The sequence below is a fragment of the Oryx dammah genome, unplaced genomic scaffold (assembly GCF_014754425.2).
Source record: "Oryx dammah isolate SB20612 unplaced genomic scaffold, SCBI_Odam_1.1 HiC_scaffold_26, whole genome shotgun sequence".
Taxonomy (NCBI): domain Eukaryota; kingdom Metazoa; phylum Chordata; class Mammalia; order Artiodactyla; family Bovidae; genus Oryx; species Oryx dammah.
The window spans coordinates 71,462,046-71,485,770 of record NW_024070210.1 but is presented as its reverse complement, the minus strand read 5'-3'; the positions used below and the strand labels follow the sequence as shown (position 1 = coordinate 71,485,770).

Genomic DNA, 23,725 nt, shown 5'->3' with positions numbered 1-23,725 from the left:
AATAGCACATTTTTTAATGATTTCCAGATGTCTACAAAATGAAAGCTATTTGTGCAATGCACAATTTAACTTTTGCACACACTCACTGTTTTGGAGCACCAAACTCCAAAATACCAAAGCAAAGAAACCAGAGCAGTTATTTCCATTATTAACTGAAAATACACTGGATAACAACATTAGCTGGCGAGAATTTTAAAAAAAATCATGTTAGAATATTCAAGTGCTGATGATTATAAATATCTGAATCTTTAGAAATATTAGATGGTTAAATTTTTAACTTTTTCAATAAAACTTCATATTTTGAACAAGAAATTTCTTTTTTCCATCGTTCTTCATATCAAAAATTATCTACCAGTAAATTCAACCAACTTGTATCCATTATAACAATTTCATATAGTCTAAGAGTTTCAAACTCAGTTCATGATTAAAACAAACAAACAAAGCAAAAAAACAAACACAGCAGCAACAGAAAGAAAGCTACTGTAATTTGATACAAGTGTTTACAAAAAACCCATAGCAAGTTTCTTCTTAATGGTGAAATACTAAAGGCTTTCAGTCAGATCAGGAATAAAACTGCCATTATTCTCAGGTGATGCAATTATGTACAAAATCCAAAACAGTTAACAGAAACACTATTAGATTAATAAGTGAGTTTAACAAGATCAATCACTATATACATACAAGGTCAATATTCAAAATTAAAATTGTATGTCTATAAATCAATAACAAACAATATGACACCCTGTGTTATGGGCTAAATTGTGTCTCCACAAAATTCATATACTGAAATTCTAAACCCCAGTACCTTAGAATGTGACAGTATTTGGACATCCTTTAAAGAATAGGGTAAAATCAGGTTACACAGGGGGGGGTCTTACTCTACTATGACTATGTCTTTATAAGAAGAGTAGGTGTTTTATACCTTATATTAGCTCACAGATATACACACAGACACAGGGAAGACCACATGAAGACATAGGGATAAGGTCATCTGTAAGTTAATGAAAGAGCCTCAGAATGACACCAATCATATTGACACCTTGATCTTGGACTTCTAGCCTCTACAAACTTCTATTGTGTAAGCCATTGACTCTGTGGTACTTTGTTGTGGCAGCCCTAACAAACTAATAACACATTGGCACTAGCATCAAAAATACTCAAACACAAATCTAAAAGGATCTGCAAATGACTTCTACACAGAAAACTTTAAAACATTAAGAGGAATTAAAGACGACTCAAATATATGGAGGAATATATTAATACTATATATTAATACTATTCACATTAATTGATATAGTATTAATGCAGTATTGATGCCAGCTCTCTTCAAATTAGATTCAGTATTGTTTACTTGCTAAGTCGTGTCTGATTCTTTTGTGACCCCATGGACTGTAGTCCGCCAGGCTCCTCTGTACATGGAATTCCCCAGGTAAGAATACTGGAGTGGGTTGTGATTTTTCTCCTCCAGAGATTAAATATAATCCCAATCAAAATCCCAGCAGAGGACTCTCTTGGTGGTCTAGTGGTTAAGAAACCATCTGCCAATGCAGTGGACACAGGTTTAATCCCTGGTCCAGGAGGATCCCACATACCACGGGGCAACTAAGCCTATGGGTCACAACCACTGAGCCTGCGCTCTAGAGTCCCCAAGCTGCAGCTACTGAGCCCACATGCCTAAAGCCTGTGCTCTGCAACAAGAGAAGCCACCCCAATGAGAAGCCCATGCACAGCAACAGAGTAGGCCCGCTTACCAAAACTAGAGACAAGCCCAAGTAGCAATGAAGACCCAGCACAGTCAAAAATAAGTACATAATTTTTAAAATTCCAGATTATTTTTGTAGAAACTGGCAACTTGATATCTAAAATAGCTGAAAAATAGTCATAATAATTTTAAAAAAGGAAAAAAGTTAGAGAGATTACACTACCAGATATAAGAATTAGTATAAATTTGCAATAATTTAAAAAGTGTTCTAATGACATAAAAAGAAACAAATGAACCAACAGAATAGAGAATTCAGAAATAGATCCACATATATAAGGTCACTTACTTTATGTCAAAGATGACAATGGAGTACAGTGAGGTCTTTTCAAAACACAATACTGGGATAAACGGATATCCATTTGGAACAACAACAAAAATGAATCTTTACTCCTAGTTCACGTCATACTCAAATCAAGTTCAAGTGTACATCTAAATGTGTAAGTAAACAATAGCTTCTAAAAGACTGTATAGGAGAATACTTTCCTGACTTTTGGGTAGGTAAAGATTCCATTAACAAGGTACAGAGACGCCCTGCACGTGTGCTGTTGTTTCAGCTGTGTCCAACTCTTTGCGGCCCTATGGACCATAGCCTGTGAGGCTCCGCTGTCTATAGGATTCTCCCGGCAAGAAAACTGGAGTGGGTTGCCATTTCCTCCTCCAGCAGGGCTTCCCTACCCAGGGATCAAAGCTGCATCTCTTGCATCTCCTGCGCTGGCAGGCAGGTTCTTTACCACTAGAACGACCTCAGAAGCCCACATAAATGCCTTACCTAATCATACAAGAAAAGCTGATAATCTGAATTTTTTTAAGCACCAGAGTAGAAGACATGTTTCCACCACAGAATAAAAGATATCTGTATTATAAAACCTCTGTCTGACAAAGGACTTATATCAAAAACATAAAGAACTCCTAAATTAATATGAGAGAGAGATAATCAAATATGAGAGAGAAAAGTTGTGAACAGACTTGGCTGGGCACTACCCAAAAAAGAATATCAAAATGGGCATAAAAAACATATAAAATGTTTCAATCTCAGCAGAGAAATGCAAATTAAAATAATAATGCATAACATTATATGCCACCAGAATGACTAACATTTTTTAAAGTGGTAATGCCATGTGCTGACAAAGACATAGAGCAACTGGACCTCTTATACATTACTGGTGGGAGTATAAATTGTCACAACCATTCTGGAAAACTATATAGTAATATTTACTAAAGTTGAACATATGCATACCCTATAACCTAGCAATCTGACTCCAATATACATTTCTAATAGAAATGAGTCTACAAGCACACCAAAAAGATATATACAAAATAGTCATAGCATTTCCTGTAATAGTCCCAAGCTAGAAAGTGCTCAAGTGACCATCCACAGCAGAATGAATAAACAAAATATAGTATTTTTATAAATTGGGTTACTATGCTGTAATAAAAGTGCACAAGTTACTGCTTTGTGCAAACACAGAAGTATCTCATAGACATAAAAGGGATCAATAGAAGGCAGAGATAAACTTATAAATACTGTGATTCTAATTATTTCATGTTTAACAGGAGACAAAAATAACCCATGGTGACTGAAGCCAGGGTAGTGGCTACCTTTAGTGAAGAGAGAGTAGTAAATGGGAGTGGATAGAAGAGAATTACTAGGGTGCTCTTTTGTTTGCCTTAAAATATTCTTTGGCGCCTTAAAATATTCTTTGGAGCCTTAAAATAGTCACTGAAGTAAATCTAAATTTTAATCAAACTTTTTAATTGAAGTAGAATGCATATATAGAAGAGTGTATCAAAGTGGACAGCTTGATGAGTACTTACAAACCACCCACATAACTGCTACCCAAATCTACCCACTTCAGCCTCTTCACACATCACTCTCAACATTCACTGTCAGCACTGCAGCTGTAATACCTTTCTCTCAGCCTCATAATATTCACCAGTTTTCTCTCCTACCTGCTAGGGACCTTTGCTCATGCCCATATGTGGAATGCAAATGCTCTTCCTTGTCAGCACTTAATCAGATACGGTTCAGTACTTCTTACACTCAAACTTCACTTCAAGGAAGCCTTTCATAACCTTTGGCCAGTTTAAATTCCTTATCACCACCTCTTGTACTTCTCCTTTGTAGAACTTGTTATAGCTCCAATTCTATGTTTTAGATGGCTTATTTGATTAATATCTATAGATGCTAATAACTACTTATGTAATTAATTAGTAATTAACATAGACATCAATTATAAGATGCTAAGCAGATACTCACCATTATACTCCTAACAGTAAGCATAGGGCCTGTCACACAGCAAGTAGTCAATGAATATTTGTTAAATAAATGAATGAAAAGAAATTTGATACAATCAGACAATAAAATAGTATGGAGTCAAGAAATATATATTAGTGACTTTTCCTTTATACAGCAGTTTTTATTTTTGCTGATGCTCAGGAGTGAATTTACAAATATTTACACATTTTGGAAACCATCACTGACACCAAGATACAAAGTTTTCCAATTGAGGTATAATCAACTCTATGCTCTAAAACGTGTTCCTTTTTCATTTAGCAAATTTTCTTGTACTGGGAAGGGTAGGTACTTCTAAATTTTTCATAACTATATCCATAGTCAGAAGTTGAGAAAACAGAGTTCCATAACATGGGTAACTATTGATAGTAAAACCAAAACAAACAAAACCTCAAAACCTCTTTTTAAATCACTCTATATTCTTTGGAGAAGGAAATGGCAACCCACTCCAGTGTTCCTGCCTGGAGAATCCCAGGGACAGGAGAGCCTGGTGGGCTTCTGTCTATGGGGTCGCACAGAGTCGGACACAACTGAAGCAACTTAGCAGCAGCCCTAGCAGCTATATTCTTGCGGGGAGGGTAGGAAGGGAGGGAAAAAAAGAATACTAACCTTATCGATCTATGAAAATTTTAATCAATTCTCAATATGATGTAGAGAAAAAGATGACTCAAAATCATAGTTAGAAATAATAAAACCAAGACACAAAACTGACTGTCTTCAAACTTCAGTTAACATTAACCAATGTCATTCCAAAGCTATTTATTCAAAAGCACGAGGTATTTAAAAAAAATTACTATTCTACTAACATTACCCAATAGAGTAAAAATAATAAAATAGTTTAGAAACACCAAATACCACACACGTGGAAGAATACAGACCAAAAGCTTGTCATCTGTTAAAATGGCCTATTGCTGACTGGTGCAGAGCTGTATTCTTTTTCAATACTAGAAGGAAGCCTATGCAACATGAGTTCATCATTCTGTAAACTATCTTTTTTACTTGCTATAGGTTGAGCAGATACAAGACTCTTTAAACCCAACACATGGAAGATCATAGTTTAAGAGTTAGTGCCTTCTCTCTCCTGAGTTTAGAGGGGCTTAAAATAAATAAACAAATAAATGGGGCTTCCCTGGTGGCTCAGCTGGTAAAGAATCCACCTGCAATACGGGAGACCTAGGTTTGACCCCTGGGTTGGGAAGACCCCTTGGAGAAGGGAAAGACTACCCACTCCAGTGTTCTGGCCTGGAGAATTCCATGGACTGTATAGTCCACGGGGTTGCAAAGAGTCGAACATGACTCAGCGACTTTCATTTCAGTTCTCAAGTTAAAAAGCCCCTGCCCTTAATACCATATCATATGTCTTTCTGACCATACTCTTGGATGTTTGTAAGGTCACAGAGAGGCCTGTCACAAACATATCTAGAATGATAAAATGTTAAAAAAAAAAAAAACTTTCTGTTTGAGTTCCCTCATTTTTAACAGCAAAGTCATGAGCTTACATGAATACTAGTTTCTCTCTACCCTATCCCTCATTCAACCCTTCCTCCCTACTCTCAGTTTTAAAAATAAAATCACCTTTTGGGAGAAAATTAGAGAATCCTTTTATTCCTTGTCTGAGAAAATGGCAACCCACTCCAATATTCTTGCCTGGAAAATTCCGTGGATTGAGGAGGCTGGTAGGCTACAGTCCACGGGGTTGCAAAGAGTCGGACACGACTGAGTAACTTAGCTTTGCTTTGCCATAAGAAACAGATTTTTGCACAGGCTGTCATGTTGTTTTCAGAGCATACGGCTCAAGTTATTTAGAACTTTTCTACTCATTCCCCTTAATCCATCCCACATTCTCCCACTTCCCAGGACATACAGTTAAGAAATGGCTGCCAGTGGGAAGTACATGCTTCACTGTTAATGGGAATAGGCCATCCTACTGCGGGAGTAAATAACATCTGATCCTTAATGATTCTTATGTAATTCCAAACAACAGACACTTCTTAATACATTGTAACTTTTTTATTCACTATGCAAAGTCTAGTATTACAATCTAGCAGTCCAATTAATGCAGTGGAAATTATTCCATTTTGTTATATTCACTTTTAGTCTCAATTCGTATAGTTGTTTTTATATAGATGTTGTCAAAGTAAATGTAATTTTCTATCTTGTTATAATATATGCATCTTTATGTGTTAATATATAAAGCTTTAGCACTGAAATATCCTACTGGAATATTTACTGGGATATACTATGGCACAAAATATCTCTTTTAATGGGATAATTTGTTTAACCATTGCCATAATATTGTACCTCTTCTTTTTTTTTTTAGATTCAAATGGATCTACTTTACTTTACAATGGTTGTATATATATGTGTATGATGTGTGTGTGTCTGTACTCGCTCATGCAAGTACAAATACAATTTTGAAAACACAATTATGTATTACATATGTATATATTATCCATAAGATGTACATAAAATATATTTTTACTCATGGAAATCAAAAGTTACTATGATCATTAACACTCCTTGAGTGACTAATGTGCTTAGCACTTTATAGAGTTTTTCTCCAACTCAGCATAAATCTATAGGGTTGGAATTATTTTTTCAGGTTACAAAGGAAGAAGCTGAGGTTCTGAGAATTAAGTAATAATGACCAACAACATGGTTATTGAAGCAGTCTGTTCTTGCAGCACAGGCTGGCCTGCTCAGGCTCTAAGACACAGTGATCTGATGAAAATGCTCCAAGTCTCACCTTTAGTTACTCATTCTCAGCTTCTCTCTCTCAAGTAGCATTACACCCCACTTTCTCTTCTCTGTGAAGTGCACTGGCGGCTGGGCGGGTCCACTTACCCTTGGCAACCATTTCTATTAGAGTCGAGGGAATCAGTGACACATACATATCTCCTAAGCTCTGGCCGCTGAGAGGGCCTAGAAGCAGGGAGATTGTAATGGCAGTGGGAACACCACCATTCAGATCTTGTTTTTCAGATCCCATTCTCCAACGAAAGAACAAAAGCTCCATGGAGAAGTGTTTGGTTTCAGGGCTGGATATGATGACGAGACAGGCGGAGAATCTCCCAGGCCATTAGCAACGTCTTTGAGTCCATTACCAGGTACAGGAGATGCAGGAGGGCAAGGAAGCCTGCTCCTCTGAGGTCTGTGGCTGGATTTGTTCCCTGAAAGCCCAGATCTTCCCAGTGGTCTCCGTGGAGGGTACAGTCAAACTTGGAGCCAGTCCGCTTCTTATAGATGGTCTGCAGGACTCAGCCATGCATGGAGTCTTGGCTATTCAGGCCACATTGAGCGATGGTCAAGACCAAGTCCTTTTCTTCACAGAGGCCCTGGTGGAGCTTTGGAAGCCCGAAGAGGTAGTGCTGGAGGGCAGCGAGCCCGGTCCTTTGGATGGTGGGCTGGATTCTTTTCTTAAAGGAGGAGAGATCCACTGTCTGGAAATGCTGCAGGGCCTCACTGAAGGAGATGAGCCGCCCAGGCTGGTCCATGCTGGCCCGGCTCCCTGTCTCTGGGTGGATGCTGTCCATAGCTTCCCATTCTTCTTGGGCTTGGAGGCCTTCTGTACTCACAACACCGGGCTCCCAGCCGTTCGCCTCTGCTGTCAGGGCCTGGAGGACGTTGTGGTTCTTCAACTCTGAGATAGCAATTCCTCTGAAAGCCAGAAGAGCACTGCTGTCCTTGTCACATGGTGGAGAGGACCCAGCAGACACACTTTCAACCTGTCCATCTCTTAATTCTTTTAATTCTTTCTCATGGAAAGAGTGAGAGTTCTCATTCATGACTCAAACTCATTTGTTCAAGTGATTTTTGCCCTTGGGCTCAGAAAGGAGTTTGACAAGGTCTGAGATTAGAAGCTATGAGGAGAGCCTGGGATTTGACTGTTCTACCATTGCCCTCCTTCTTGGCAGCTCAGACTAAGAACAAGAAAACAGTCCCTGTGTGCCGTCACCAGGGTGGAGGTTTCTGTGAGTCCTGAAAGAAGTCCTTGAGGACTCACTCTGAAGTCTCAGCCCTTGGGAAGATGATTGGCAGGTATGGCGACCACAAGCTCAGTGAGGCTGTTTTATTACTGGGCTTGAATTGAATTCAGCAGTGTTGAATCATGACCAGCTTTATATGCCTGCTAGTGATCAGTTCTGGCTGGAGCCCCGCCAGGACTCCAAGAGGGACATTCACTATCACTGGTCATCCAGCAAGTCCGCAGCAGAGTGCAGACCCAACCCAGGTCTCCCGTCTGCCGGGATCGGGAGTCTCTCTCGGTCCTACAGCTCTCAGCCTTGTCTCGCCCCAGGGCGACCATTTCCGCCACACATTCCTCCTCCTCTGACTCCCACCCGGGGATGGGGCTGAGTCCCGGAGTTCCCAGTTCTTTGCTGTTGGGGTCTCGCAGCCCAGCCGGGCCTCCTCTGTGCAGGAGCGCTATTGTACCTCTTAATTAGAGTAGCAAGTTCTAGTAGTTTGCTCTTCCCTGAGAAAGCTCTATACTTTTCTGTTTTCCTAAATTTGTCTCTTGCCAGTTCTAAAACACTAAATAATGAGCTTGTTATTCTCCTACTCCTTTCCAATTTCCTTTGCTCTTGACAAATTTTCTCTAAAGATACTATGACCAGAATCTAAAGAAATAGTCTAAGGGCAGGACTTATAGAACTTGCATTAAATAGAAAGGCAGGATGCTCTCTCCTTTCTTCCCTTCCTCCTTCTCACCCCATCCTTCATTTCCTCTCTCCCTTCCCTTTCTTTCCCTATCCAAGTTATTTTTCTGATGATTATGAGACTTAACTTACCTTTTTGGTTTCAAATACATTTTATGCTGATATGCATATCTCCTCTGTTCCAACTACCAAATTTGGACCTAGTGCAAATTTTATGAATGGCACAGAATATAGGAATATCTGTCCCCTATTCTATGCCCATGGAAATCTGGGAAAAGGTGTAGATATGAAATAGTAATTTTTCTACTGTGTGTTTTAGGAGGAAAGTAGGAAAAGAAAGAGTTAAGAGAGAAGAATCTGCTATAAGGATAGAGACCCCAGGTCTTAATGTCGACAGCCTGGTTGTCATAGCCAAAATCACTTTATCAATAACTGAACTTAGGTATTAAAGGTGGCACTTCCCAGGTGGCACTAGTGGTAAAGAACCTGCCTGCCAATGCAGGAGACGTAAGAGATGTGGGTTTGATCCCTGGGTGGGGAAGATCCCCTGGAGGAGCACATGGCCACCCACTCTAGTATTCTTGCCTGGAGAATCCCATGCTCAGAGGAGCCCGGCAGGCCACAGTCCCCGGGGTGACACAGAGTCAGACATGACTGAAGTGACTTAGCAGGCATGCACATAAGTATCCAAGAAAATAACTAGTCACAGAAGCAATGGAAATCACAAGTTTGTGGGTCTAGCAGATTCTTGCTCCATTACTTTCTGGCCACTGGGTGTTTGGCAGGTGTGCCTGGGAGGAGGTGTCATGCTGGGGAGCTTCCCATTTAACTCAGGAAATACCTTGCCAAGAGCTGCAGCAGTGTCAATATAAGCAGGAATAAGATTCCTACAATAACATACCCATAACAACCAGCTTGCTAAAGCAACCATTCGGTCTTCTGAATGTGAACAAGGTCACAGACTATAATGTGGTTTCTTAAGCTGATAAGAGGTGAAGCTAGTTTTAAAATTGTCATATTTTTCTAGGTTCACCCCTATCATGAATATGAGGAACATTCTGGTCCTATGCTTTAAGTAAATCCTCTATTTTCCAGGATAATGAATGTATCAGTGTATGCCACAACATAATCAATATCTTAACTGCTCCATAAGATGCTGATGGATTTCAAACTAGGAAGACAGTGATGGGCTCTCCCTTGATCAGAAACTTCCTATTCTCAGTCCTGAATCTTATACTCTCCATGAGTCAAATCATATTGTTACAGTCAATGAACAATGGCTATGCTCTCCATTTTGCAAATGTTTTCAGCATACTAACAAAGAGCTCAATATGATCCAAGTCAATTTAATTTGATATTCACTACCCTCTCTCAGAACTGCATTTGCTGGCAATGCAATCCAGTGATCACGGAGAATGATAGTGCAAGGGTTATTTTTATGAACAAGTATATATTGATCTAGGGGTCTTTGTCGTGATTTAAATAATAATTCAACCTATCATTCTGTAAGCAGTCTTGGTTATTTCACTACATACTTGTTCACATGAAGGCTAAACTCCCTCTGCTTTGCTTACTGGCATTTACTATTCACTTAACAAATAACTGGGGTACCCAAATATAGACAAGGCACCATGCCTACTCAAATTGTCCAGCATTTTGTTTGTATTAGGAATAAACTGTAAGCCACCATATTTTAACATGTACTTTCTTTTCATGATAATTTTTAATATTAACTAAAACAGGCTTAGTTTGATTATGTATTATATGCATTTCTTCATTCAAAAGACTGTCTACTTATTTCTTCCATTATTTTCCCGTCTCATTGTCCATTCTCTTTCCAAAAGATATTTACCCTAATTCCATAATGATAGTCAACAACAAGGGGCTTCCCAGGTGGTGCTGGTGGTAAAGAATACACTTGTCATAGCAGGAGATGTAAGAGATGTGAGTTCGATCCCTGGATCGGGAAGATCTGTTGGAGTAGGAAATGACTCCCACTCCAGTAGACTTGCCTAGAAAATTCCATGGGCAGAGGAGCCTGGCAGGCTACAGTCCATGGAATGGCAAAGAGTTGGACATGACTGAGCAACTGACCATACATACACAATTAACAACAACCATAATAATTACTTAAAATATGGAAAAATATTAGAAGCTTAGTCACCTGCTGAGACCTCACAAATTACATCACTTTCTGTTGAAAACCACGCCCTCTTATCTTGTTTTGAACAGTCTCATTAATACCAGAGCAGCCTTCCTATTAGCATGAGTATTTAGCTTAGTCAAAAACTCAATTAGTTCTCTAAACTGCTAACATGGGTTAATTTCTAGCAAGTGATATTCTTCCTAGAAATTTTCATCATGTTTCACATAAAAGATAAAAAACAGAAAAGTCGGTCGTACATTACAACTTTTTTTCAGCTTCCTGGTGAAAGACAAAGGCTCAGTCTCTGTTATACACAAAGAAAAATTTTTAGGAACCATAGAGTTGATTTGAGTACTGGAAAAGTCAGTCTAGTTGTTTGTTCCGTTGTTTTTTTAATACATAGAATAAATACATTACTGAAAAATTAACCCTAAAGTAAAACTGTCATACTTTTCTTCCTTCATTAAGAAACTTCTGAAATTCAAGTGTTTACATTTATCTTATGGAGAAAAAGTAGGAAGCCATGCTGGTTTTAATTCTGTTCATATACTTTTAGGGGTGGCTATATTTTAAAATAGTTCTCTGTGATTTCTTAATCAAGGTAAAAAGGACTATTCAATGGGTCAAAGACATTTTAAGCCAGACCTTAACTCATCCAATTTAAGTTTAGCATGTAACATTTTCAAGGTCAGTTCAATCCTTACACCTAGGCAGCGAATATTCTTTACTTCAATCTCTCATTTGATAACTTGAAGTTATGCTTTAATTTTCCTAACTGGAAAATGATAAAAACAATGGCTTTAAAATGCTCATTTAGAGAAAAAACTTATTTCTTCAAACTCTTCTTATGAAACTGAACAATTTAAAATGTTACTTTATAGTTTTTTATATTTATAATTAAGATACAGCTAATTATTGATATACTGGCACCAAGACATCATATGAATCTGTATACTTAAATGAAACAGTCCATGAGTGGAAAATTACTGAGTTTGGGAGATAGCTATATGGGTATTCATAATATTATTCTCTCTAATTTTATGCATGTTTGAAAATTTTCCTCATTTCAAAGTTAAAAAAGAAAAAGAAAAATTAAGCATTAAATAGCTACCAAAATACCACTAGAGTCTCTACATTACTATTTCCAACCACTGTTCTATCAACAAATAATTACCCATTCAGTTTGTTTTTTATTGGTGAACCCAAACTATAAGTTGTCAACTTCTCAACAGTTAAAGAACAATAAGTAGTTGACATTGGGATATTTACTCATCCTTTGTAATATAAATTAATATAAACTAAGTGACAATATTTTAAAGATTATTTTCTATTATTAAAAATAGGAAAATTGCTTTATAAATTAAATATAGGATAGCATTTAAAGAGGAATATTTGAAAAAATAAAAGTTATTTGGAAAAACTCTTGAAGAAACTTATACAACAGAACAGAAAAACTGCAACACTATGTTCTTATGCAGACATTTATTTATGTTGATAACTCATTTTGTTTTTAATTCATTTAATAAGGCCTTCCAGGCATCTATTTCTATTTAGGATCATTAATACCAGAGTGGGAGGACTATTTCATTTGAATCTATGAATTGTTTTCTGATATGTGATTTTTTCATCACCGACATAGCTAAGTGACCATCGTAAAATGACTGCATCATCTGTTGTTTGTTGCCAAGAGGATATAATCTTTGAGCAAATGCATTCATTTAAATTCATACTAATATTGCATTCTTCCCTCTGAAGCATGAAAGGTCATTCTCACTTTTTACTTAGCAATTGCTATCTGCCATGGTTTCTGGAATGCTTTATTTATATATTCCATAATTAAACTTATTTATTACTTAGACTTTGGAGAAGGCAATGGCAACCCACTCTAGTACTCTTGCCTGGGAAATCTCATGGACGGAGGAGCCTGGTAGGCTACAGTCCATGGGGTCGTAAAGAGTCGGACATGACTGAGAGACTTCACTTTCACTTTTCACTTTCATGCACTGGAGAAGGAAATGGCAACTCACTCCAGTATTCTTGCCTGGAGAATCCTAGGGACAGAGGAGCCTGGTGGGCTGCCATCTATGGGGTCACACAGAGTCGGACACGACTGATGTGACTTAGCAGCAGCATTACTTATATTTAAGTAAATTAGATATTTGCTTCCTAAAACGTGATCTTACCTACTAAATATCCCTAATTCTTCTCAATTTAAGTGAAGTTGAATTTTAAAAACTGTCCCCTTATCAAATTTCTGATTTCTAACCACACATGGCTCTGGGTGGCTTGGTAATCCTCAGTCCCCTTTTCCATTCTCCACAAGGAGCATTATAAACATTTAAAAATTCTCCTTAAATCCCTTAATAACTTCCATCATCTCCATCCACTAGAGGTAAATGGTCTTACCTCCAAGACAAGAGAAAAATAGCAAACAACAGGTAGTCAATTATCATTCCATTTCTCCTTTCTAAATATATCTATATCCTTCTGTCCAGAGCTAACCTACAAACATGTGCTCTTCATACCATCACCCTCCTATATCTTCCTGTATCTCTTTCAGTTGCTTGGCCTTCAATAACTCTCAATAGACTTCTTCTTCTTAACTTATAGACATATCCCAATCTCTCTCATCTCACAAAACTCATTCCTTCTACTGATAAGCCATTTTTTTTTCTTTCTTATCAAAACACTTCATGGGGGGGCGGGGGCAGAGGGAAACAACTCTCAATTCTATATAATAGGATAATATTAATAATAATACTTAACACTACATTAACTCATTCAGTCCTCACCACAACTCTATAAGCTAGGCAGTATTTATCTCCATTTTATGGGAAAGTAAATTGAGGCACAAAGAGGTAAAGTGATCTGCCTAAAGTCATCTAGCTAGTAAGTGATAGCTGGGAAACCAGGTACCAGAGCCTAGGTTCTTTCCAATTATGCAACACTTCATCCCTTGGGTAAGCATATTTACTCACATGACTTTATTAGTTACACACTAATTATCACTACCATCAATCTATCCGGTTTTAATTTTTCCCTAGTTTCATTACCTTTTATGTTGAGATACCTTGATTTCAATATAATCAAAAGACCTAGCCTCCATCTCTTTTCCCCCTATGCTTTGTCTACACTGCTACAAAATAAAAATCTATCCAATATGCTTTTCACCTTACAAACCTTCAATGACTCTCCATTACCTACAGAACAGGGTCTTCAAACTCTTTAGCAAGACACAGGAGACTCTTCATAACCTGCTCCAAAATTACCTTCTCACTTCTGCTCCTGCAAGTACTTATATATATCCTCTAACCATCACACTCTGAGATGTGTTTACCATGCTTGGTCACATCTTCTGTTGCACATCGAGAACCTTCTCTATGTTCAATGAACCATTTGGGAAGTAATTTCTTCATTCTCCCTCAATGAATCATTATTGTATTTTCTGAACTGCCTCTCCTTCACTTTCCCCAGGTAAAGCTAATCTCTCTCTCCTACTTCTATATTACCAAAATATTTGTTGGTTTTTTTTAAAACCTCTATCATCGAAATATAACACTGTACTGTCATCAGTAATAAAGACTATGAGCTCTTAGAGAACTGGAACTTTCTCTTATTGATATTTGTAACCAGTACCCAGAACAGAGCAGTCGCTCAGAACATATTTGATAAATGAATACATGTAGCTCTTTTTTATTATTCAAAATCAATGTACTCTGGATATAGGAATATAAATGAATACGTCATAGGAGACATCATAATCTTAATCACTATTTACCTAAAAAATGCCTAAAAACCTAACAATATGCAGAGAATATCTTTGTTCAAATAGTAATATAAGTATAGACTCTTTCTTGAAGTGCCAGTGAACAAAGAACTCTACCATTTACACAAACAATCTTTAAGAGATAAAAATTACATAAAGGCAAAAGAAGTCAGAAATGTTAGGCCTATCTAAAAGCCACAAAACTTGATCATAAATGACCATCATATTATAAATAAGCTACCCACATGAACCAAACAAACACTGAAGTTTTAGTCTCAATAGTTTTTCCTGCTGCTCTAACTCCTGCGTGTATAATATAAAATATTTTGGCACTTGTATGATACACCATGGCATTTATTAAATGGTTTACTAAATTACATTTATAAATCACAGAGGCATCAGTTTACATGCCAAATGCTTACAAGTTGTGAGGTGGATTGAAGCTGCTTCACTCAGCCTTAAGTGGAGGAAAGCACAGTTTTTGCTTATATGAGTAAACTGTTGCAAGTAGATCTTTAAAGAAAAATTCAGCCAGAAAGCAATGTGATTTCCACTATGTTTTAAATAGCAGTTTCCTCTGCAGGCAGTTCCTTTTAATTCTACTGAGAGAAAAAAAATGCAAAGGTTACAAAATAAGGTGATGAGAGAAATGGAAAGTAGTACAAACAGAACAATAATGAAATATTCAGAGCAGTTTAGTTACTTACGCTGCAATGAAGTCGACTTAATGTGTCTTATTTCTTTAAAAACTATTGAGTATCTCACTGAGAGTTTTTTCCTAATTTATAGTACATTCTAATATCAACAGTCTCTGATGGCATTTAATAATATGAGTGGTCTTGAGTGATTCTGATCCTGACGTGACTTCCTTATACACTAATGTTCACACATAGGCTGGTCTAGAGTTCAGAGTTCAAAATAATTCAACTTTTAATACATACAATGAAAAATTACACCTAAGTCACTCACCAGAACACAAAAGCAACATTAATATTGCTGTTGTAGACTAAACAAAAGCAGGAGTAGGCAGTCTTTAAAACTTTTACTGTTTTTCTAGCCTCCAACAGGAAGAGCATTTTGGAAATACAGGGCTCATTAAAGAAGCCCTTTAAACTACTGTTGGAGCTCAAGATTTTTGCCTTATAGAGCGAACTCTAACCAGAGATTTAATGATCGTTCTTGTTTATACTTGTCAGTATTTTAAAATTTTATACTCTACAAAGAACAGCTGATGTTTGACATTGCAACTTCATTGTTAAAAGCATAGTATATCAAAGCCCAAGACACAAAAAGAGAAACAAAACTGATTTGTTAAGTAAAAACCTTATCATGTACAGTTTACTTTGCTTCCTGCATCACCAAGTCTGTATGTTTATCTTACTTGTAATTTATGGACTACAACTCAAATGAATTAAAATTAATTAATTTTAAAAAACCAAATGCAAATATTAAATCACCAAAATACAAGAACAAAAACAAATCTCTAGGAATGCTTAAACAAAAATTCTGGAGCTTAAAAAAGAGCTATTTGCAAGCTTTCCTGAATTAACAAAAGGGCAGGTAATAATGATGGCTTGTATGACAATATTGTCTTTGTTAGTTTAGCCCCAACAGAACTAAAGATTTCCTGATTACAACTTGGTAATCTAAGTCAACTGAAAAGATTTCTGGGGAAGGGAAACAAAGAGGAGTCTGAGTGCTAGCATTTAAGTGGAATGTATTACCTAAGTTTATACTCTTCAGTGTGGGACACTGTAAATAAGAGGGGCTCCTACTTTGACAGCCCATGCTAGGTCATGACCTGAACTCACTGTACTGGTGTAAAAGAGAAAGTTCTGCAGGACTCTCAGATTTGCATGCTTCTCTGCTTCACCTTCACATAGGGCCTCACAATGAAGTGTTCACTCTGTACTCTATCTCATTGTCAAGATTTTTAAACAGTTGCTTTTTTATTGTAATGAGCCAATTATGAGCCAGTCACTCATGCAGTCATTAACAATAGATTTTTTTAAATTGCATTTTTAATGAATTTTATTTTGGATAAAAGCCCTTAAAAGTACCTATGGCAAAGGGTAATCATACTCTGAATTAACAGCAAAATCTGTTTAATAATTACTTGTCTTTTATTTACTACAACAAAATAAATTCCACTGAGAACGCTAAAAAATTGACAGTGTCAGGGAAGAAAGGTTGCAGGGCTGGAGAGGGAGTTGTATTCTATGCTGCTAAAAAATAAAACTGAAAACATGACTTCTTCCTTTCCTAACTTCAATACAAATAAAATAACATCTTATCAATATAGACCTTGCTCTATATTTAGAAAATAATGTTATTAATATTTTATCCATAAGCTATTGAAAATGCTTAATATAATTATAAAACAAGCTAAACTGAAAAGGGAAAAGAGGCTCATTTCAAATTTAATGTGCTCATTTCTAAAGATGAATATACAGATATTAGTTTTTTTTTAACTGTGTTGTTTAAACAAAATCTATAGTGTAAAAAACTTCATTCATTTCAAAATACTTTCTATGCATGTATGAATGGAAATGTCCTTGCTGAAGATAAAAAAATGATCTTAATGAAAATGTGAATGTGTATTGTTTGTGAGTCAGATACATAAACATATTTTTTTAGGTTGACTCTATTGAAACCTCTTAAGTCTTAATCATAATGAAGAGCTCATTACCCAATGTGACTTAACAAATCATTAATCAGTAAGTTTTAAAAATGTACAGTGACACTAGAAAAATCTTCTCACTGGGGGCCATAAATGTCATACTTTGGATAGATTTAAAAAAATAATTCATTCAAATCACTCATTGGTGCAAAGAGACAAAAATTACATATATGTTCATATATACACATATACATTTGTATATGTATAAGCAAAAGTATTCCCAGAAAAACTGTCACTATACACTGATTTTGTTTAGAAAATAAAAACTTTTTGGAATGTTCAAGGTTTTAAAAACCTTGCATTTTCTGCCTCAAGAATGGGCTGACTAAAAGCATGAGGCTCTGCAGCCTCTGGTTAATTAATCTGCGGCTGAATGACAGCGCGCCTAGGGGCATGGCGCTGGCATCCCACACAGGGTCCCAATGTGCTTTAAGCCTTGGATAGCTACATGCTGCACGCCAAGACTTTGCCCAACAAATAGCAGAGAGGCCTTCAGAGCTTTTCTTCTTCTGTCTGAAACATTCCATTAATTAATGTAATCCCTCTTTATCTTAAAGTTTTAATAAATTTAGGTGAGGCAGAATGAACACATCTATTGCACTGAATGCTACAACTAGTTGCCCTGAAACTTTTCTCATGTACCCCAAAGGCTTCTTCACAGAGCATAAAGAAAATGAAAGCAAAAAATAAAAATAAAAATGTTATAACATGTTTAGAAATTTTTAGACATGCTATGTGATCTATAAAATATATAAATATTTGTACAACCTAACATTTAAAAATTCAATTAAATTAATCTGGTAATTTCCATTCTACCAGACTTAAAGATTTTGTTATAAAAATATAAATCATATATCCACCCCAAAATACTTTGAAAATTACTAATACCTAGTCTTGAGGAAGGTGAAGCTGTTTTTTTAGAAACAGGATACAAAGGACATTCTTCTAATCCCTTTTACTGCCAGAACAAAACATCTTTCAAATCAAGATAAAATCACTGCATCATGAATGTTAATATCATTCTGAGAAAAAATAATACCTTATGACTAGAAAAGACCATCCCTTTAGGGAGAAATGTTGTGTTAAAGTGGATTATTCTCTTAGTAGTATAATAGAATAGCTTCTACCTAGTCTCAGATGGAAAATCAAAATCTGCATTTAAATGGAAATATTTTAAAACAGATAGGACAAAAGGCTAAAACCATAAGGAATATCTCCATCCCTACATTTCAAAAATCCAAAATGCTTCATGAGAACTTTTCTGTATGGTACAGCTTTAAGATTTTGTTTGTATGTTTGTTTCATTTTTATGAAGAGCTTGCAGAGTAACATAATTTCACAGTTCTGTGATTAACACATACTATTTGTGCATATTATATCAAATTCACAAATTGGTGCAAGAAGCAGGGCCACAAAATTTTTACTATTACAAGAAACAGATTTATGGTTTAGGTTTATGCAGAGTTAAGAATGAGTTCTCTATTTTCTTCCTATTTTTAACCATGTTGTTTTATATGTAATTCTTACAAGGCAATAGCAGTTTGCTGAAACCAAATAAAATCTGAGTTTCTTCAGCATTGACTCAAATCACCACCATGGTTAGAGTAAAAAGGAAGCAAAGTGCTAGGCAATATTATAACAACCGCTCTTTGCGACCTAAAAGATTATTTTCAGCTCTTCAATAGTTGGGGCAATTTTCTTAAATCCTGAAGGAGCCTGACAGCACTGCACATTTCTTAAAGCTTGCATTTACTTTTACATTATAAAACAATAAAACAGCAGGGTAATGTTCATGCAGTTTAGAGACTTGTAACATTACCACAAATAATTCTACTGTATTATGGCAAAACATAAGCTTTTTAAATGTAAGGCTGACTAAAGAAAGGGCAATCTATATTCATTGAAAGTACACAGACAAATAAGGTTGAAAATGTAACATAAATGTTGTATCTAGTTCTAAAATAATATTTGCAAAAGGTTGAAAAAAAATCCATGCTGGATGAAATTTTTTGTCATAAATTAAAATACAATTAATTTCAAGGGTAGTGCTTATTGGCAAGGGAAAGGCTTCTCTCCTTTCTTTGAGTTGCAATAGACTACATGGCTCTGCCGCCTCAGAAACCAACTACATTAGGTAATTTGAGCATTTTCCTCAACACTGTTGTAAACCAAGATACTCTACAATTACCAGCTTCAAATATGCAAGCATTCTGACAGTAGTCACATTTGACTACTGGACTCCAAACAATAGGTCAACCTGCAAAACTTGGCCATACCATCTCCTTTCTAAAATCAGCCCATCAGCTCTGAAATGTTTTTATTGCTAGAAGCTGCTGGCTTTTGTACAGGAAACTGTGTGGATCTCTTTACTTAAAAGACATAGAAGTAGAAGGCACCTTATTAAAAAGTGTAATAAGAACAAAAACTCGCGCATAAGTACTGAACGTTTTTCTCACTTTCAACAGGTAATTCATTTCAATCCAGTTGTCCATGATTCTCCTAAGGGATAACCATAGGGATGAAAAGAATAAGAGCATTTATCTGCAGCAACCTAATTCTCATTTACAATAGAGCCTCCATGCCTGCTCCCAATTCCCTACCTAAAGCCCTCATTCCCAAACCTTCCAGCAGAAAAAATTTTAACTATCAGTGGGAAATGATATAACAAAATCTAATCATTAAAAGTAAACCTTGATATGTATCATCATTATTCTAAGTAGCAAACTAAATTTGGGAAGCTGTATATGGGACATCACAGAAGATCTAAGACTCATGGATATTTTAAATCATCTGCTTTACAGATGCCTAGAGAACAATTGGAGAAACATAGCAAATTATGATTTAAAAGAAACTACCTCTTCAACCTTGCAGATACTAGGCTTTTAGAGCTAATGCTTGAAGAAACAGACGTTTAAACTCAAATACTCCTGTCCTAAACAAATGGTACTCTCAGTTAGCAGATAAGCAGAGTCTAAAATCTCACAATTCTAAGCGTGGCCTCGCAACAGCAACAATGGCATCACCCAGGCACTTGTTAGAAAATCTTAAGCTCTTCCCAGACCAACTGAATCAAAACATGAATCTTTAATAATTCATCCAGACGATTTATCTGTAGTTTGAGAAGCTCTGGTTTAAGTTTTTCTCATTCCACCATTTATTATTCACTGAGAGACATAAAAGAACAGAACAGCTTATACCCATGAAAACACATTAATATTAGAGATGACCACAATTTAAATAATAAAAGAGAAAACGGGGAAAAAGCAAGTAAAACAAATAATTAAATTAGATCTAGAAACTGCACTCTTTGCTTTTAACACTTGAAAACTCACTTATATGTGTGGATGTGCATGCACAGACACATGTGAGAGGAGAAAGAGAAAGAAAGAAAGGAAAGGGAGAATGAGAATGAGAGGAAAAAGAATAGGGAAAGAATGGAACCGAAAGAGCATACATAGGGTGTAGATGTAGATATATTCAGGGCTGAAAAGTAGACGAAACAAAGTGAGAACCCAGCAGGTTGGAGAAGAGCAGCAATGCCCTCTTCTTAACCACTTTCCCACACACTCTCTCTTACACATGCCCAAGACAGGGTGGTGGGAATGTTTTTCATCCTACTACCAAGAAACCATCAATAAATTAGCATTAAAAAGCAAAATATGTCATAAAAACCAGGATTCCCTAACTATATTAAAAACAATGCAAGTAAACATGAAAAGAATTAGTTCTGAGAAAGTAAAGAGACCAACACCACAAGGTAACTATAATACTAAAAAGGTGATTTAATATTCTTTTTCCAAAGTCTAAATAATCATTCAGAAATAAATACCATAAAATAAACATTATTTTCTTTATTCTTACATATGAATGCACTATTGTTACTGTTACTATTTCTATACTAAAACACTAAATTTAAAGTAGTAGCACTATAATTTTTATTGTTCTTAATCACATAATAAGAATAGCAAACAATTAATAACACAAGTTCTAAAAGAAAGAGAAACATATTTTCTATCAGACATAAAGTAATGGCTTAAACCTGCAGTAATAATTTGCAGAGTGTGAGGTTTGCCTAAAATATTACATTTGATTTTAATGTATATATGTGTATATATATACATCTAAAAAACTAATCTACTATGATTAATCCAATATTTTTATCCTTTATTTAATGAGAGAAAATACTGACAAACTTGATGATACCAATAGCAAATAAATCAGTCGATATCCAGGAGAACATAATGGTTAGAAAACAGAACTTACTGGGAAAAAAATGTATCATAATTAATGTTACATTGTACCTGTTAATAATAATGTATATGTCTATATCTGTGTCTGTATTCATCCACATGGCACATTATTAGTAAACGGTGTACTAAAATTCAGCTCACTTTGCAGCTGATCATCTATCGAATATAGCCCCATTAAATCACTGAGACTGACTTGTCACAATAATAGAGGGGAAAAAAAAAATCACCCTATGTCTTGTATTTCATGACTGAGCTGCCCTAACACATATCTCTCTAGTTTTACTCCAAGAAAAAAAAAAAAAAATGCAATAAAAGATGGGCAGGATCCTACTCCCAGCTTGTATTCACCAAATGCCAGGAACTGTAAAGACCAGATTCCAAGTTGAGGTTTCAGATACTTATTAAACAAAGAATCAGAATTTCCAAATATAAATAATACATGTACAAATAGGTAAAATAGGTATACTATTTATAAAATCAACTAGGCAATTTATATCAATGGTTTTAGAAATCACATACTTTGATCCATTAATTCTATGTCTGAAAATCTATCCTAAGGAATTAATTTTTTAATGTAGACAATAATTGATGTACCCACATCAAAGTGCTATTATTTATAGTAAAAATTAGATTCAATCTAATTTACAAAATTAGGGAATCATTATGGAAATTATTATACAGTCACATGATGGAATGTTAAGTAGTCATTAAATTATATTCATAAAGAGGTTTTAGTGACATGAAAAATCCTCCTGATATTTTAAGTTAAAAAAAAAGTGTTGTAAAGTTATCCACAAAAAGTGGACGTGTGAATAATTATATATGCACGTTATATGTATGGATATGGAAAATATGTCAAAATATTAATGACTCTGAATGACTAAATTTTGAGTAAGATATTTTCTATCCTTTTGTATGTGTGTATTAGTCGTTCAGTCGTATCTGACTTTGAGACCCCACGGACTGCAGCCCGCCAGGCTCCTCTGTCCATGGGATTCTCCAGGCAAGAATACTGGAGTGGATTGCCATTCCCTTCTCCAGAGACATTTTAAATATTTTTTTAAATTTAATAATCAATTATTTTAAATATCAAAGAAAATTAAGTAATAATTTAGATTAAAAAGCAAGATATGAGGAGTAAGGGTGGGATAAGGTTACTACAAGGTTCAGTTCAGTTTGGTTCAGTTCAGTTGCTCAGTCGTGTCCGATTCTTTGCGACCCCATGAATCGCAGCTCACCAGGCCTCCCTGTCTATCACCAACTCCCAGAGTTCACTCAGACTCACGTCCATCAAGTCAGTGATGCCATCCAGCCATCTCATCCTCTGTCGTCCCCTTCTCCTCCTGCCCCCAATCCCTCCCAGCATCAGAGTCTTTTCCAATGAGTCAACTCTTCTCATGAGGTGGCCAAAGTACTGGAGTTTCAGCTTTAGCATCATTCCTTCCAAAGAAATCCTAGGACTGATCTCCTTCAGAATGGACTGGTTGGATCTCCTTGCAGTCCAAGGGACTCTCAAGAGTCTTCTCCAACACCACAGTTCAAAAGCATCAATTCTTTGGCGCTCAGCCTTCTTCACAGTCCAACTCTCATATCCATACATGACCACAGGAGAAACCATAGCCTTGACTAGACGTACCTTAGTCGGCAAAGTAATGTCTCTACTTTTGAATATACTATCTAGGTCATGAGTTTTACCTATATACATCATTGTTTTGTCTAAAATATACACAAGTAACAATCTGAGAAGAAATTATATATGCTCAACAGCAGGAAGGATCAAGCTACTCAAAGCTGAAGACAAAATTTCTACGTAAGTATAAACGCTCAAGACCTTCACCTGAAAAACAAGGCCCTTGATATTAACCTAAAATTAAGGTTTAAATGACCTAGTCTTTGACAGAATCTAGCCTATGAGAGCCCTGAAGAGTACCTAAAATTAACGAGATGATGCTTCCATAAATAATGGGGCGAGGTAGTTTCTGGCTTTCCACAGTAACTAATTTAAAACAGTACATAGGGTTGAATTAATGACCCCAGGATACACTGAATTGGAAGTCAGACCTAATTTTAGTATAAAATCACCCTTGACTTTGGCAAAACTAGTACTGTGGTAGAAGAAGCTGTTAACATGTCATTATCTGCTGTCCATTGTGAAGCACCAGGACAGGTA

At 36.1% G+C, this 23,725-nt stretch overlaps 1 protein-coding gene and 1 pseudogene across 1 annotated transcript in view; both read right to left on the bottom strand.

Moving 5' to 3' along the window:
• Window positions 1–23,725, bottom strand: part of DPH6 (diphthamine biosynthesis 6) — a 196,625-nt gene that overhangs the window by 134,510 nt on the left and 38,390 nt on the right. The window lies entirely within an intron of this gene.
• Window positions 6,914–7,932, bottom strand: LOC120853243 (annotated as a pseudogene).